Below are 15633 nucleotides of genomic sequence, written 5' to 3'. Positions count from 1 at the left end.
GTTTCAAGGAAACGTTTGTCCTCAGTTTTACACGAAGTCATACTGCTATTTCGTACATTTACCGGTAATGGGCTGGAAATGCCAGTCTTCTGAATCTTCATAGAAAGGATTTGCAATCTGCTGAATTCACACATGAGTTTTACTCCGTCAGGTGAATGCACACGTTGAAAACCATTCAGTTAGTTATCTCCGTTTTGGTTTTAGAAGCAGATATTTCTCTGTACAGCCTATGGTCCCATTCACTCGGGAATATCCCAACGCAGCTCGTAGAATAAACGTGTTTCTAACTCGTTGAATCTAAACATAGATTCAACTCTTTGTGGTGAACGAATGCACAGCAGAGCAGTTTCAAGGAAACGTTTCTCCTGAGTTTTTTACGAAGTCTTACTGCTGTTTAGTACATAGGCGGGTATTGGGCTAGAAATGCCAGATTTGGGATTCTGCACAGAAAGGGTTTGCAAATTGCTGAATCCACACATGCTTTTACTCTGTCTGTTGAATGCACACATTGGGAGCGATTCAGTTAGATAGCTTCGTGGCGGTTTTAGAAGCAGATATTTCTCTGTACATCCTATGGTCCCATTCACTCGGGAATATCCCAACGCAGCTCCTAGAAGAAACGTGTTTCTAACTCGATGAATCTAAACATAGATTCACCTCTCTTAGGTGAACGAAGTCACAGCAGATTAGTTTCAAGGAAACGTTTGTCCTGAGTTTTACACGAAGTCATACTGCTATTTCGTACATTTACCGGTAATGGGCTGGAAATGCCAGTCTTGAGATTCTGCACAGAAAGGATTTGCAGTCTGCTGAATAAACAGATGAGTTTTACTCTGTCAGGTGAATGCACACGTTGAAAACCATTCAGTTAGTTATCTCCGTTTTGGTTTTAGAAGCAGATATTTCTCTGTACAGCCTATGGTCACATTCACTCGGGAATATCCCAACGCAGCTCCTAGAAGAGGTGTGATTCTAACTCGATGAATCTAAACAAAGATTCAACTCTCTTAGGTGAACGAACACAGAGCAGAGCAGTTTCAAGGAACCGTTTCTCCTGAGGTTTAGATGACGTCTTACTGCTGTTTCGTACATATGCTGGTATTGGGCAGGAAATGCCAATTTTGGGATTCTGCACAGATAGGGTTTGCAAACTGCTGAATCCACACGTGAGTTTTCCTCTGTCTGTTGAATGCACACATTGACAGCGATTCAGTTTGATAGCTCCATTGCGGTTTTAGAAGCAGATATTTCTCTGTACCTACTATGGTCCCATTCACTGAGGAATATCCCAACGCAGCTCCTAGAAGAAACTTGTTTCTAACTCGCTGAATCGAAACATAGATTCAACTCTCTTAGGTGAACGAACGCACAGCAGAGCAGTTTCAACGAAACGTTTCTCCTGAGTTTTAGACGAAGTCTTACTGCTGTTTCGTACATTTGCCGGTATTGGGCTGGAAACGCTAGCTTTGTGACTCTTCACAGAAAGGGTTTGGAAACTCTTTATTCCACACATGAGTTTATCTCTGTCAGTTGAATGCATACATTGACAATCATTCAGTTACATAGCTCCGTTTTGGTTTTAGAAGCAGATATTTCTCTGTACAGCCTATGGTCCCATTCACTCGGGAATATCCCAACGCAGCTCGTAGAATAAACGTGTTTCTAACTCGTTGAATCTAAACATAGATTCAACTCTTTGTGGTGAACCAATGCACAGCAGAGCAGTTTCAAGGAAACGTTTCTCCTGAGTTTTACAGGAAGTCTTACTGCTGTTTAGTACGTAGGCGGGTATTGGGCTAGAAATGCCAGATTTGGGATTCTGCACAGAAAGGGTTTGCAAATTGCTGAATCCACACATGCATTTACTCTCTCTGTTGAATGCACACATTGGGAGCGATTCAGTTAGATAGCTTCGTTGCGGTTTTAGAAGCAGATATTTCTCTGTACATCCTATGGTCCCATTCAGTCGGGAATATCCCAACGCAGCTCCTAGAAGAAACGTGTTTCTAACTCGCTGAATCTAAAGACAGATTCAACTCTCTTACGTGAACGAAGGCACAGCAGAGCAGTTTCAAGGAAACGTTTCTCCTGAGTTTTGGACGAAGTCTTGCTGCTGTTTCGTACACATGCCGGTATTGGGCTGGAAATGCGAGTTTTCTGATTCTTCACAGAAAGTGTTTGCAAACTGCTGATTCCACACATGAGTTTAACTCTGTCACTTGAATGAACACATTGACAAACATTCAGTTAGATAGCTCCGTTTTGGTTTTAGAAGCAGATATTTCTCTTTACAGACTTCGGTCCCATTAACTCGGGAATATCCCAACGCAGCTCCGAGAAGAAACGTGTTTCTAACTCGATGAATCTAAACATAGATTCACCTCTCTTAGGTGAACGAAGGCACGGCAGATCAGTTTCAAGGAAACGTTTGTCCTGAGTTTTACACGAAGTCATACTGCTATTTCGTACATTTACCGGTAATGGGCTGGAAATGCCAGTCTTGTGATTCTGCACAGAAAGGATTTGCAATCTGCTGAATTCACACCTGAGTTTTACTCTGTCAGGTGAATGCACACGTTGAAAACCATTCAGTTAGTTATCTCCGTTTTGGTTTTAGAAGCAGATATTTCTCTGTACACCCTTTGGTCACATTCACTCGGGAATATCCCAACGCAGCTCCTAGAAGAGATGTGTTTCTAACTCGATGAATCTAAACATAGATTCAACTCTCTTAGCTGAACGAACACACAGCAGAGCAGTTTCAAGGAAACGTTTCTGCTGAGGTTTAGACAACGTCTTACTGCTGTTTCGTACATATGCTGGTATTGGGAATGAAATGCCAGTTTTGGGATTCTGCACAGATAGGGTTTGCAAACTGCTGAATCCACACATGAGTTTTCCTCTGTCTGTTGAATGCACACATTGACAATCATTCAGTTACATTGCTCCGTTTTGGTTTTAGAAGCAGATATTTCTCTTTACAGACTTCGGTCCCATTCACTCGGGAATATCCCAACGCAGCTCCGAGAAGAAACGTATTTCTAACTCGATGAATCTAAACATAGATTCACCTGTCTTAGGTGAACGAAGGCACAGCAGAGCAGTTTCAAGGAAACGTTTGTCCTGAGTTTTACACGAAGTCTTACTGCTATTTCGTACATTTACCGGTAATGGGCTGGAAATGCCAGTCTTGTGATTCTGCACAGAAAGGAATTGCAATCTGCTGAATTCACAGATGAGTTTTACTCTGTCAGGTGAATGCACACGTTGAGAACCTTTCAGTTAGTTATCTCCTTTTTGGTTTTAGAAGCCGATATTTCTCTGTACAGCCTATGGTCACATTCACTCGGGAATATCCCAACGCAGCTCCTAGAAGAGATGTGTTTCTAACTCGATGAATCTAAACATAGATTCAACTCTCTTAGGTGAACGAACACACAGCAGAGCAGTTTCAAGAAAAAGGTTTCTCCTGAGGTTTAAACGACGTCTTACTGCTGTTTCGTACATATGCTGGTATTGGGCAGGAAATGCCAATTTTGGGATTCTGCACAGATAGGGTTTGCAAACTGCTGAATCCACACATGAGTTTTCCTCTGTCTGTTGAATGCACACATTGACAGCGATTCAGTCTGATAGCTCCGTTGCGGTTTTAGAAGCAGATATTTCTCTGTACATCCTATGGTCCCATACACTCGGGAATATCCCAACGCAGCTCCTAGAAGAAACTTGTTTCTAACTCGCTGAATCGAAACATAGATTCAACTCTCTTAGGTGAACGAACGCACAGCAGAGCAGTTTCAAAGAAACGTTTCTCCTAAGTTTTAGACGAAGTCTTACTGCTCTTTCGTACATTTGCCGGTATTCGGCTGGAAACGCTAGCTTTGTGATTCTTCACAGAAAGGGTTTGGAAACTCTTTATTCCACACATGAGTTTAACTCTGTCAGTTGAATGTATACATTGACAATCATTCAGTTACATTGCTCCGTTTTGGTTTTAGAAGCAGATATTTCCCTGTACAGCCTATGGTCTCATTCACTCGGGAATATCCCAACGCAGCTCGTAGAATAAACGTGTTTCTAACTCGTTGAATCTAAACATAGATTCAACTCTTTGTGGTGAACCAATGCACAGCAGAGCAGTTTCAAGGAAACGTTTCTCCTGAGTTTTACAGGAAGTCTTACTGCTGTTTAGTACGTACGCGGGTATTGGGCTAGAAATGCCAGATTTGGGATTCTGCACAGAAAGAGTTTGCAAATTGCTGAATCCACACATGCTTTTACTCTGTCTGTTGAATGCACACGTTGGGAGCGATTCAGTTAGATAGCTTTGTTGCGGTTTTAGAAGCAGATATTTCTCTGTACATCCTATGGTCCCATTCACTCGGGAATATCCCAACGCAGCTCCTAGAAGAAACGTGTTTCTAACTCGCTGAATCTAAAGATAGATTCAACTCTCTTACGTGAACGAAGGCACAGCAGAGCAGTTTCAAGGAAACGTTTCTCCTGAGTTTTGGACGAAGTCTTGCTGCTGTTTCGTACACATGCCGGTATTGGGCTGGAAATGCGAGTTTTCTGATTCTTCACAGAAAGTGTTTGCAAACTGCTGATTCCACACATGAGTTTAACTCTGTCACTTGAATGAACACATTGACAAACATTCAGTTAGAAAGCTCCGTTTTGGTTTTAGAAGCAGATAGTTCTCTTTACAGACTTCGGTCCCATTCACTCGGGAATATCCCAACGCACCTCCGAGAAGAAACGTGTTTCTAACTCGATGAATCTAAACATAGATTCACCTCTCTTAGGTGAACGAAAGCACAGCAGATCAGTTTCAAGGAAACGTTTGTCCTGAGTTTTACTCGAAGTCTTACTGCTATTTCCTACATTTACCGGTAATGGGCTGGAAATGCCAGTGTTGTGATTCTGCACAGAAAGGATTTGCAATCTGCTGCATTCACACATGAGTTTTACTCTGTCAGGTGAATGCACACGTTGAAAACCATTCCGTTAGTTATCTCCGTTTTGGTTTTAGAAGCAGATATTTCTCTGTACAGCCTATGGTCACATTCACTCGGGAATATCCCAACGCAGTTCCTAGAAGAGATGTGTTTCTAACTCGATGAATCTAAACATAGATTCAACTCTCTTAGGTGAACGAACACACAGCAGAGCAGTTTCAAGGAAACGTTTCTCCTGAGGTTTAGACGACGTCTTACTGCTGTTTCGTACATATGCTGGTATTGGGCAGGAAATGCCAGTTTTGGGATTCTGCACAGATAGGGTTTGCAAACTGCTGAATCCACACATGAGTTTTCCTCTGTCTGTTGAATGCACACATTGACAGCGATTCAGTTTGAATGCTCCGTTGCGGTTTTAGAAGCAGATATTTCTCTGTACATCCTATGGTCCCATTCACTCGGGAATATCCCAACGCAGCTCCGAGAAGAAACTTGTTTCTAACTCGCTGAATTGAAACATAGATTCAACTCTCTTAGGTGAACGAACGCACAGCAGAGCAGTTTCAAGGAAACGTTTCTCCTGAGTTTTAGACGAAGTCTTACTGCTGTTTCGTACATTTGCCGGTATTGGGCTGGAAACGCTAGCTTTGTGATTCTTCACAGAAAGGGTTTGGAAACTCTTTATTCCACACATGAGTTTAACTCTGTCAGTTGAATGCATACATTGACAATCATTCGGTTACATAGCTCCGTTTTGGTTTTAGAAGCAGATATTTCTCTGTACAGCCTATGGTCCCATTCACTCGGGAATATCCCAACGCAGCTCGTAGAATAAACGTGGTTCTAACTCGTTGAATCTAAACATAGATTCAACTCTTTGTGGAGAACCAATGCACAGCAGAGCAGTTTCAAGGAAACGTTTCTCCTGAGTTTTACACGAAGTCTTCCTGCTGTTAAGTACATAGGCGGGTATTGGGCTGGAAACGCTAGCTTTGTGATTCTTCACAGAAAGTGTTTGGAAACTCTTTATTCCACACATGAGTTTATCTCTGTCAGTTGAATGCATACATTGACAATCATTCAGTTACATAGCTCCGTTTTGGTTTTAGAAGCAGATATTTCTCTGTACAGCCTATGGTCCCATTCACTCGGGAATATCCCAACGCAGCTCCTAGAAGAAACTTGTTTCTAACTAGCTGAATCGAAACATAGATTCAACTCTTTGTGGTGAACCAATGCACAGCAGAGCAGTTTCAAGGAAACGTTTCTCCTGAGTTTTACAGGAAGTATTACTGCTGTTTAGTACATAGGCGGGTATTGGGCTAGAAAGGCCAGATTTGGGATTCTGCACAGAAAGGGTTTGCAAATTGCTGAATCCACACATGCTTTTACTCTGTCTGTTGAATGCACACATTGGGAGCGATTCAGTTAGATAGCTTCGTTGCGGTTTTAGAAGCAGATATTTCTCTGTACATCCTTTGGTCCCATTCACTCGGGAATATCCCAACGCAGCTCCTAGAAGAAACGTGTTTCTAACTCGCTGAATCTAAAGATAGATTCAACTCTCTTACGTGAACGAAGGCACAGCAGAGCAGTTTCAAGGAAACGTTTCTCCTGAGTTTTGATCGAAGTCTTACTGCTGTTTCGTACACATGCCGGTATTGGGCTGGAAATGCGAGTTTTCTGATTCTTCACAGAAAGTTTTTGCAAACTGCTGATTCCACACATGAGTTTAACTCTGTCACTAGAATGAACACATTGACAAACATTCAGTTAGATAGCTCCGTTTTGGTTTTAGAAGCAGATATTTCTCTTTACAGACTTCGGTCCCATTCACTCGGGAATATCCCAACGCAGCTCCGAGAAGAAACGTGTTTCTAACTCAATGAATCTAAACATAGATTCACCTCTCTTAGGTGAACGAAAGCACAGCAGATCAGTTTCAAGGAAACGTTTGTCCTGAGTTTTACACGAAGTCATACTGCTATTTCGTACATTTACCGGTAATGGGCTGGAAATGCCAGTCTTGTGATTCTGCACAGAAAGGATTTGCAATCTGCTGAATTCACACATGAGTTTTACTCTGTCAGGTGAATGCACACGTTGAAAACCATTCAGTTAGTTATCTCCGTTTTGGTTTTAGAAGCAGATATTTCTCTGTACAGCCTATGGTCACATTCACTCGGGAATATCCCAACGCAGCTCCTAGAAGAGATGTGTTTCTAACTCGATGAATCTAAACATAGATTCAACTCTCTTAGGTGAACGAACTCACAGCAGAGCAGTTTCAAGGAAACGTTTCTCCTGAGGTTTAGACGACGTCTTACTGCTGTTTCGTACATATCCTGGTATTGGGCAGGAAATGCCAGTTTTGGGATTCTGCACAGATAGGGTTTGCAAACTGCTGAATCCACACATGAGTTTTCCTCTGTCTGTTGAATGCACACATTGACAGCGATTCAGTTTGATAGCTCCGTTGCGGTTTTAGAAGCAGATATTTCTCTGTACATCCTATGGTCCCATTCACTCGGGAATTTCCCAACGCAGCTCCTAGAAGAAACTTGTTTCTAACTCGCTGAATCGAAACATAGATTCAACTCTCTTAGGTGAACGAACGCACAGCAGAGCAGTTTCAAAGAAACGTTTCTCCTGCGTTTCAGACGAAGTCTTACTGCTGTTTCGTACATTTGCCCGTATTGGGCTGGAAACGCTAGCTTTGTGATTCTTCACAGAAAGGGTTTGGAAACTCTTTATTCCACACATGAGTTTAACTCTGTCAGTTGAATGCATACATTGACAATAATTCAGTTACATAGCTCCGTTTTGGTTTTAGAAGCAGATATTTCTCTGTACAGCCTATGGTCCCATTCACTCGGGAATATCCCAACGCAGCTCCTAGAATAAACGTGTTTCTAACTCGTTGAATCTAAACATAGATTCAACTCTTTGTGGTGAACCAATGCACAGCAGAGCAGTTTCAAGGAAACGTTTCTCCTGAGTTTTACACGAAGTCTTACTGCTGTTTAGTACATAGGCGGGTATTGGGCTAGAAATGCCAGATTTGGGATTCTGCACAGAAAGGGTTTGCAAATTGCTGAATCCACACATGCTTTTACTCTGTCTGTTGAATGCACACATTGGGAGCGATTCAGTTAGGTAGCTTCGTTGCGGTTTTAAAAGCAGATATTTCTCTGTACATCCTATGGTCCCATTCACTCGGGAATATCCCAACGCAGCTCCTAGAAGAAACGTGTTTCTAACTCGCTGAATCTAAAGATAGATTCAACTCTCTTACGTGAACGAAGGCACAGCAGAGCAGTTTCAAGGAAACGTTTCTCCTGAGTTTTGGACGAAGTCTTACTGCTGTTTCGTACACATGGCGGTATTGGGCTGGAAATGCGAGTTTTCTGATTCTTCACAGAAAGTGTTTGCAAACTGCTGATTCCACACATGAGTTTAACTCTGTCACTTGAATGAACACATTGACAAACATGCAGTTAGATAGCTCCGTTTTGGTTTTAGAAGCAGATAGTTCTCTTTACAGACTTCGGTCCCATTCACTCGGGAATATCCGAACGCAGCTCCTAGAAGAAATGTGTTTCTAACTCGATGAATCTAAACATACATTCACCTCTCTTAGGTGAACGAAGGCACAGCAGAGCAGTTTCAAGGAAACGTTTATCCTGAGTTTTACACGAAGTCTTACTGCTATTTCGTACATTTACCGGTAATGGGCTGGAAATGCCAGTCTTGTGATTCTGCACAGAAAGGATTTGCAATCTGCTGAATTCAAACATGAGTTTTACTCTGTCAGGTGAATGCACACGTTGAAAACCATTCAGTTAGTTATCTCCGTTTTGGTTTTAGAAGCAGATATTTCTCTGTACAGCCTATGGTCACATTCACTCGGGAATATCCCAACGCAGCTCCTAGAAGAGATGTGTTTCTAACTCGATGAATCTAAACATAGATTCAACTCTCTTAGCTGAACGAACACACAGCAGAGCAGTTTCAAGGAAACGTTTCTCCTGAGGTTTAGACGACGTCTTACTGCTGTTTCGTACATATGCTGGTATTGGGCAGGAAATGCCAGTTTTGGGATTCTGCACAGATAGGGTTTGCAAACTGCTGAATTCACACATGAGTTTTCCTCTGTCTGTTGAATGCACACATTGACAGCGATTCAGTTTGATAGCTCCTTTGCGGTTTTAGAAGCAGATATTTCTCTGTACATCCTATGGTCCCATTCACTCGGGAATATCCCAACGCAGCTCCTAGAAGAAACGTGTTTCTAGCTCGCTGAATCTAAAGATAGATTCAACTCTCTTAGGTGAACGAATGCACAGCAGACCAGTTTCAAAGAAACGTTTCTCCTGAGTTTTAGACGAAGTCTTACTGCTGTTTCGTACATTTGCCGGTATTGGGCTGGAAACGCTAGCTTTGTGATTCTTCACAGAAAGGGTTTGGAAAGTCGTTATTCCACACATGAGTTTAACTCTGTCAGTTGAATGCATACATTGACAATCATTCAGTTACATAGCTCCCTTTTGGTTTTGGAAGCAGATATTTCTCTATACCGCCTATGGTCCCATTCACTCGGGAATATCCCAACACAGCTCGTAGAATAAACGTGTTTCTAACTCGTTGAATCTAAACATAGATTCAACTCTTTGTGGTGAACCAATGCACATCACAGCAGTTTCAAGGAAACGTTTCTCCTGAGTTTTACACGAAGTCTTACTGCTGTTTAGTACATAGGCCGGTATTGGGCTAGAAATGCCAGATTTGGGATTCTGCACAGAAAGGGTTTGCAAATTGCTGAATCCACACATGCTTTTTCTCTGTCTGTTGAATGCACACATTGGGAGCGATTCAGTTAGATAGCTTCGTTCCGGTTTTAGAAGCAGATATTTCTCTGTACATCCTATGGTCCCATTCACTCGGGAATATCCCAACGCAGCTCCTAGAAGAAACGTGTTTCTAACTCGCTGAATCTAAAGATAGATTCAACTCTCTTACGCGAACGAAGGCACAGCAGAGCAGTTTCAAGGAAACGTTTCTCCTGAGGTTTGGACGAAGTCTTAATGCTGTTTCGTACACATGCCGGTATTGGGCTGGAAATGCGAGTTTTCTGATTCTTCCCAGAAAGCGTTTGCAAACTGCTGATTCCACACATGAGTTTAACTCTGTCACTTGAATGAACACATTGACAAACATGCAGTTAGATAGCTCCGTTTTGGTTTTAGAAGCAGATAGTTCTCTTTACAGACTTCGGTCCCATTCACTCGGGAATATCCGAACGCAGCTCCTAGAAGAAATGTGTTTCTAACTCGATGAATCTAAACATACATTCACCTCTCTTAGGTGAACGAAGGCACAGCAGAGCAGTTTCAAGGAAACGTTTGTCCTGAGTTTTACACGAAGTCTCACTGCTATTTCGTACATTTACCGGTAATGGGCTGGAAATGCCAGTCTTGTGATTCTGCACAGAAAGGATTTGCAATCTGCTGAATTCAAACATGAGTTTTACTCTGTCAGGTGAATGCACACGTTGAAAACCATTCAGTTAGTTATCTCCGTTTTGGTTTTAGAAGCAGATATTTCTCTGTACAGCCTATGGTCACATTCACTCGGGAATATCCCAACGCAACTCATAGAACAAACTTGTTTCTAACTCGCTGATTCGAAACATAGATTCAACTCTCTTAGGTGAACGAATGCACAGCAGAGCAATTTCAAAGAAACGTTTCTCCTGAGTTTTAGACGAAGTCTTACTGCTGTTTCGTACATTTGCCAGTATTGGGCTGGAAACGCTAGCTTTGTGATTCTTCACAGAAAGGGTTTGGAAACTCTTTATGCCACACATGAGTTTAACTCTCTCAGTTGAATGCATACATTGACAATCATTCAGTTACATAGCTCCGTTTTGGTTTTAGAAGCAGATATTTCTCTGTACATCCTATGGTCCCATTCACTCGGGAATATCCCAACGCAGCTCCTAGAAGAAACGTGTTTCTAACTCGCTGAATCTAAAGATAGATTCAACTCTCTTACGTGAACGAAGGCACAGCAGAGCAGTTTCAAGGAAACGTTTCTCCTGAGTTTTGGACGAAGTCTTACTGCTGTTTCGTACACATTCCGGTATTGGGCTGGAAATGCGAGTTTTCTGATTCTTCACAGAACGTGTTTGCAAACTGCTGATTCCACACATGAGTTTAACTCTGTCACTTGAATGAACACATTGACAAACATTCAGTTAGATAGCTCCGTTTTGGTTTTAGAAGCAGATATTTCTCTGTACAGCCTATGGTCACATTCACTCGGGAATATCCCAACGCATCTCCTAGAAGAGATGTGTTTCTAACTCGATGAATTGAAACATAGATTCAACTATCTTAGGTGAATGAACGCACAGCAGAGCAGTTTCAAAGAAACGTTTCTCCTGAATTTTACACGAAGTCTTACTGCTGTTTCATACATTTGCCGGTATTGGGCTGCAAACGATAGCTTTGTGATTCTTCACAGAAAGGGTTTGGAAACTCTTTATTCCACACATGAGTTTAACTCTGTCAGGTGAATGCACACGTTGAAAACCATTCAGTTATTTATCTCCGTTTTGGTTTTAGAAGCAGATATTTCTCTGTACAGCCTATGGTCACATTCACTCGGGCATATCCCAACGCAGCTCCTAGAAGAGATGTGTTTCTAACTCGATGAATCTAAACATAGATTCAACTCTCTTAGGTGAACGAACACACAGCAGAGCAGTTACAAGGAAACGTTTCTCCTGAGGTTTAGACGACGTCTTACTGCTGTTTCGTACATATGCTGGTATTGGGCAGGAAATGCCAGTGTTGGGATTCTGCACAGATAGGGTTTACAAACTGCTGAATCCACACATGAGTTTTCCTCTGTCTGTTGAATGCACACATTGACAGCGATTCAGTTTGATAGCTCCGTTGCGATTTTAGAAGCAGATCTTTCTCTGTACATCCTATGGTCCCATTCACTCGGGAATATCCCAGTGCAGCTCCTAGAAGAAACTTGTTTCTAACTCGCTGAATCGAAACATAGATTAAGCTCTCTTAGGTGAACGAACGCACAGCAGAGCAGTTTCAAAGAAACGTTTCTCCTGAGTTTCAGATGAAGTCTTCCTGCTGTTTCGTACATTTGCCGGTATTGGGCTGGAAACGCTAGCTTTGTGATTCTTCACAGAAAGGGTTTGGAAACTCTTTATTCCACACATGAGTTTAACTCTGTCAGTTGAATGCATACATTGACAATCATTCAGTTACATAGCTCCCTTTTGGTTTTGGAAGCAGATATTTCTCTGTACCGCCTATGGTCCCATTCACTCGGGAATATCCCAACGCAGCTCGTAGAATAAACGTGTTTCTAAATCGTTGAATCTAAACATAGATTCAACTCTTTGTGGTGAACCAATGCACAGCAGAGCAGTTTCAAGGAAACGTTTCTCCTGAGTTTTACACGAAGTCTTACTGCTGTTTAGTACATACGTCGGTATTGGGCTAGAGATGCCAGATTTGGGATTCTGCACAGAAAGGGTTTTCAAATTGCTGAATCCACACATGCTTTTTCTCTGTCTGTTGAATGCACACATTGTGAGCGATTCAGTTAGATAGCTTCGTTGCGGTTTTAGAAGCAGATATTTCTCTGTACATCCTAAGGTCCCACTCACTCGGGAATATTCCAACGCAGCTCCTAGAAGAAACGTGTTTCTAACTCGCTGAATCTAAAGATAGATTCAACTCTCTTACGTGAACGAAGGCACAGCAGAGCACTTTCAAGGAAACGTTTCTCCTGAGGTTTAGACGACGTCTTACTGCTGTTTCGTACATATGCTGGTATTGGGCAGGAAATGCCAGTTTTGGGATTCTGCACAGATAGGGTTTGCAAACTGCTGAATCCACACATGAGTTTTCCTCTGTCTGTTGAATGCACACATTGACAGCGATTCAGTTTGATAGCTCCGTTGCGGTTTTAGAAGCAGATATTTCTCTGTACATCCTATGGTCCCATTCACTCGGGAATATCCCAATGCAGCTCCTAGAAGAAACTTGTTTTTAACTCGCTGAATCGAAACATAGATTCAACTCTCTTAGGTGAACGAACGCACAGCAGAGCAGTTTCAAAGAAACGTTTCTCCTGCGTTTTAGACGAAGTCTTACTGCTGTTTCGTACATTTGCCGGTATTGGGCTGGAAACGCTAGCTTTGTGATTCTTCACAGAAAGGGTTTGGAAACTCTTTATTCCACACATGAGTTTAACTCTGTCAGTTGAATGCATACATTGACAATCATTCAGTTACATAGCTCCCTTTTGGTTTTGGAAGCAGATATTTCTCTGTACCGCCTATGGTCCCATTCACTCGGGAATATCCCAACGCAGCTCGTAGAATAAACGTGTTTCTAAATCGTTGAATCTAAACATAGATTCAACTCTTTGTGGTGAACCAATGCACAGCAGAGCAGTTTCAAGGAAACGTTTCTCCTGAGTTTTACACGAAGTCTTACTGCTGTTTAGTACATACGTCGGTATTGGGCTAGAGATGCCAGATTTGGGATTCTGCACAGAAAGGATTTGCAAATTGCTGAATCCACACATGCTTTTTCTCTGTCTGTTGAATGCACACATTGTGAGCGATTCAGTTAGATAGCTTCGTTGCGGTTTTAGAAGCAGATATTTCTCTGTACATCCTAAGGTCCCATTCACTCGGGAATATTCCAACGCAGCTCCTAGAAGAAACGTGTTTCTAACTCGCTGAATCTAAAGATAGATTCAACTCTCTTACGTGAACGAAGGCACAGCAGAGCAGTTTCAAGGAAACGTTTCTCCTGAGGTTTAGACGACGTCTTACTGCTGTTTCGTACATATGCTGGTATTGGGCAGGAAATGCCAGTTTTGGGATTCTGCACAGATAGGGTTTGCAAACTGCTGAATCCACACATGAGTTTTCCTCTGTCTGTTGAATGCACACATTGACAGCGATTCAGTTTGATAGCTCCGTTGCGGTTTTAGAAGCAGATATTTCTCTGTACATCCTATGATCCCATTCACTCGGGAATATCCCAACGCAGCTCCTAGAAGAAACTTGTTTCTAACTCGCTGAATCGAAACATAGATTCAACTCTCTTAGGTGAACGAACGCACAGCAGAGCAGTTTCAAAGAAACGTTTCTCCTGCGTTTTAGACGAAGTCTTACTGCTGTTTCGTACATTTGCCGGTATTGGGCTGGAAACGCTAGCTTTCTGATTCTTCACAGAAAGGGTTTGGAAACTCTTTATTCCACACATGAGTTTAACTCTGTCAGTTGAATGCATACATTGACAATCATTCAGTTACATAGCTCCGTTTTGGTTTTAGAAGCAGATATTTCTCTGTACAGCCTATGGTCACATTCACTCGGGAATATCCCAACGCAGCTCGTAGAATAAACGTGTTTCTAACTCGTTGAATCTAAACAGAGATTCAACTCTTTGTGGTGAACCAATGCACAGCAGAGCAGTTTCAAGGAAACGTTTCTCCTGAGTTTTACATGAAGTCTTACCGCTGTTTAGTACATAGGCGGGTATTGGGCTAGAAATGCCAGATTTGGGATTCTGCACAGAAAGGGTTTGCAAATTGCTGAATCCACACATGCTTTTACTCTGTCTGTTGAATGCACACATTGGGAGCGATTCAGTTAGATAGCTTCGTTGCGGTTTTAGAAGCAGATATTTCTCTGTACATCCTATGGTCCCATTCACTCGGGAATATCCCAACGCAGCTCCTAGAAGAAACGTGTTTCTAACTCGCTGAATCTAAAGATAGATTCAACTCTCTTACGTGAACGAAGGAACAGCAGAATAGTTTCAAGGAAACGTTTCTCCTGAGCTTTGGACGAAGTCTTAGTGCTGTTTCGTACACATGCCGGTATTGGGCTGGAAATGCGAGTTTTCTGATTCTTCACAGAAAGTGTTTGCAAACTGCTGATTCCACACATGAGTTTAACTCTTTCACTTGAATGAACACATTGACAAACATTCAGTTAGATAGCTGCGTTATGGTTTTAGAAGCAGATATTTCTCTTTACAAACTTCAGTCCCATTCACTCGGGAATATCCCAACGCAGCTCCTAGAAGAAACGTGTTTCTAACTCGATGAATCTAAACATAGATTCACCTCTCTTAGGTGAACGAAGGCACAGCAGAGCAGTTTCAAGGAAACGTTTGTCCTGAGTTTTACACGAAGTCTTACTGCTATTTCGTACATTTACCGGTAATGGGCTGGAAATGCCAGTCTTGTGATTCTGCACAGAAAGGATTTGCAATCTGCTGAATTCACACATGAGTTTTACTCTGTCAGGTGAATGCACACGTTGAAAACCATTCAGTTAGTTATCTCCGTTTTGGTTTTAGAAGCAGATATTTCTCTGTACAGCCTATGGTCACATTCACTCGGGAATATCCCAACGCAGCTCCTAGAAGAGATGTGTTTCTAACTCGATGAATCTAAACATAGATTCAACTCCCTTAGGTGAACGAACACACAGCAGAGCAGTTTCAAGGAAACGTTTCTCCTGAGGTTTAGACGACGTCTTACTGCTGTTTCGTACATATGCTGGTATTGGGCAGGAAATGCCAGTTTTGGGATTCTGCACAGATAGGGTTTGCAA

Source organism: Aotus nancymaae, unplaced genomic scaffold, assembly GCF_030222135.1.
Source record: "Aotus nancymaae isolate 86718 unplaced genomic scaffold, 86718_ANA_hifiasm-v0.15.2.pri h1tg000200l, whole genome shotgun sequence".
Taxonomy (NCBI): domain Eukaryota; kingdom Metazoa; phylum Chordata; class Mammalia; order Primates; family Aotidae; genus Aotus; species Aotus nancymaae.
This window is presented reverse-complemented; position numbering follows the sequence as displayed.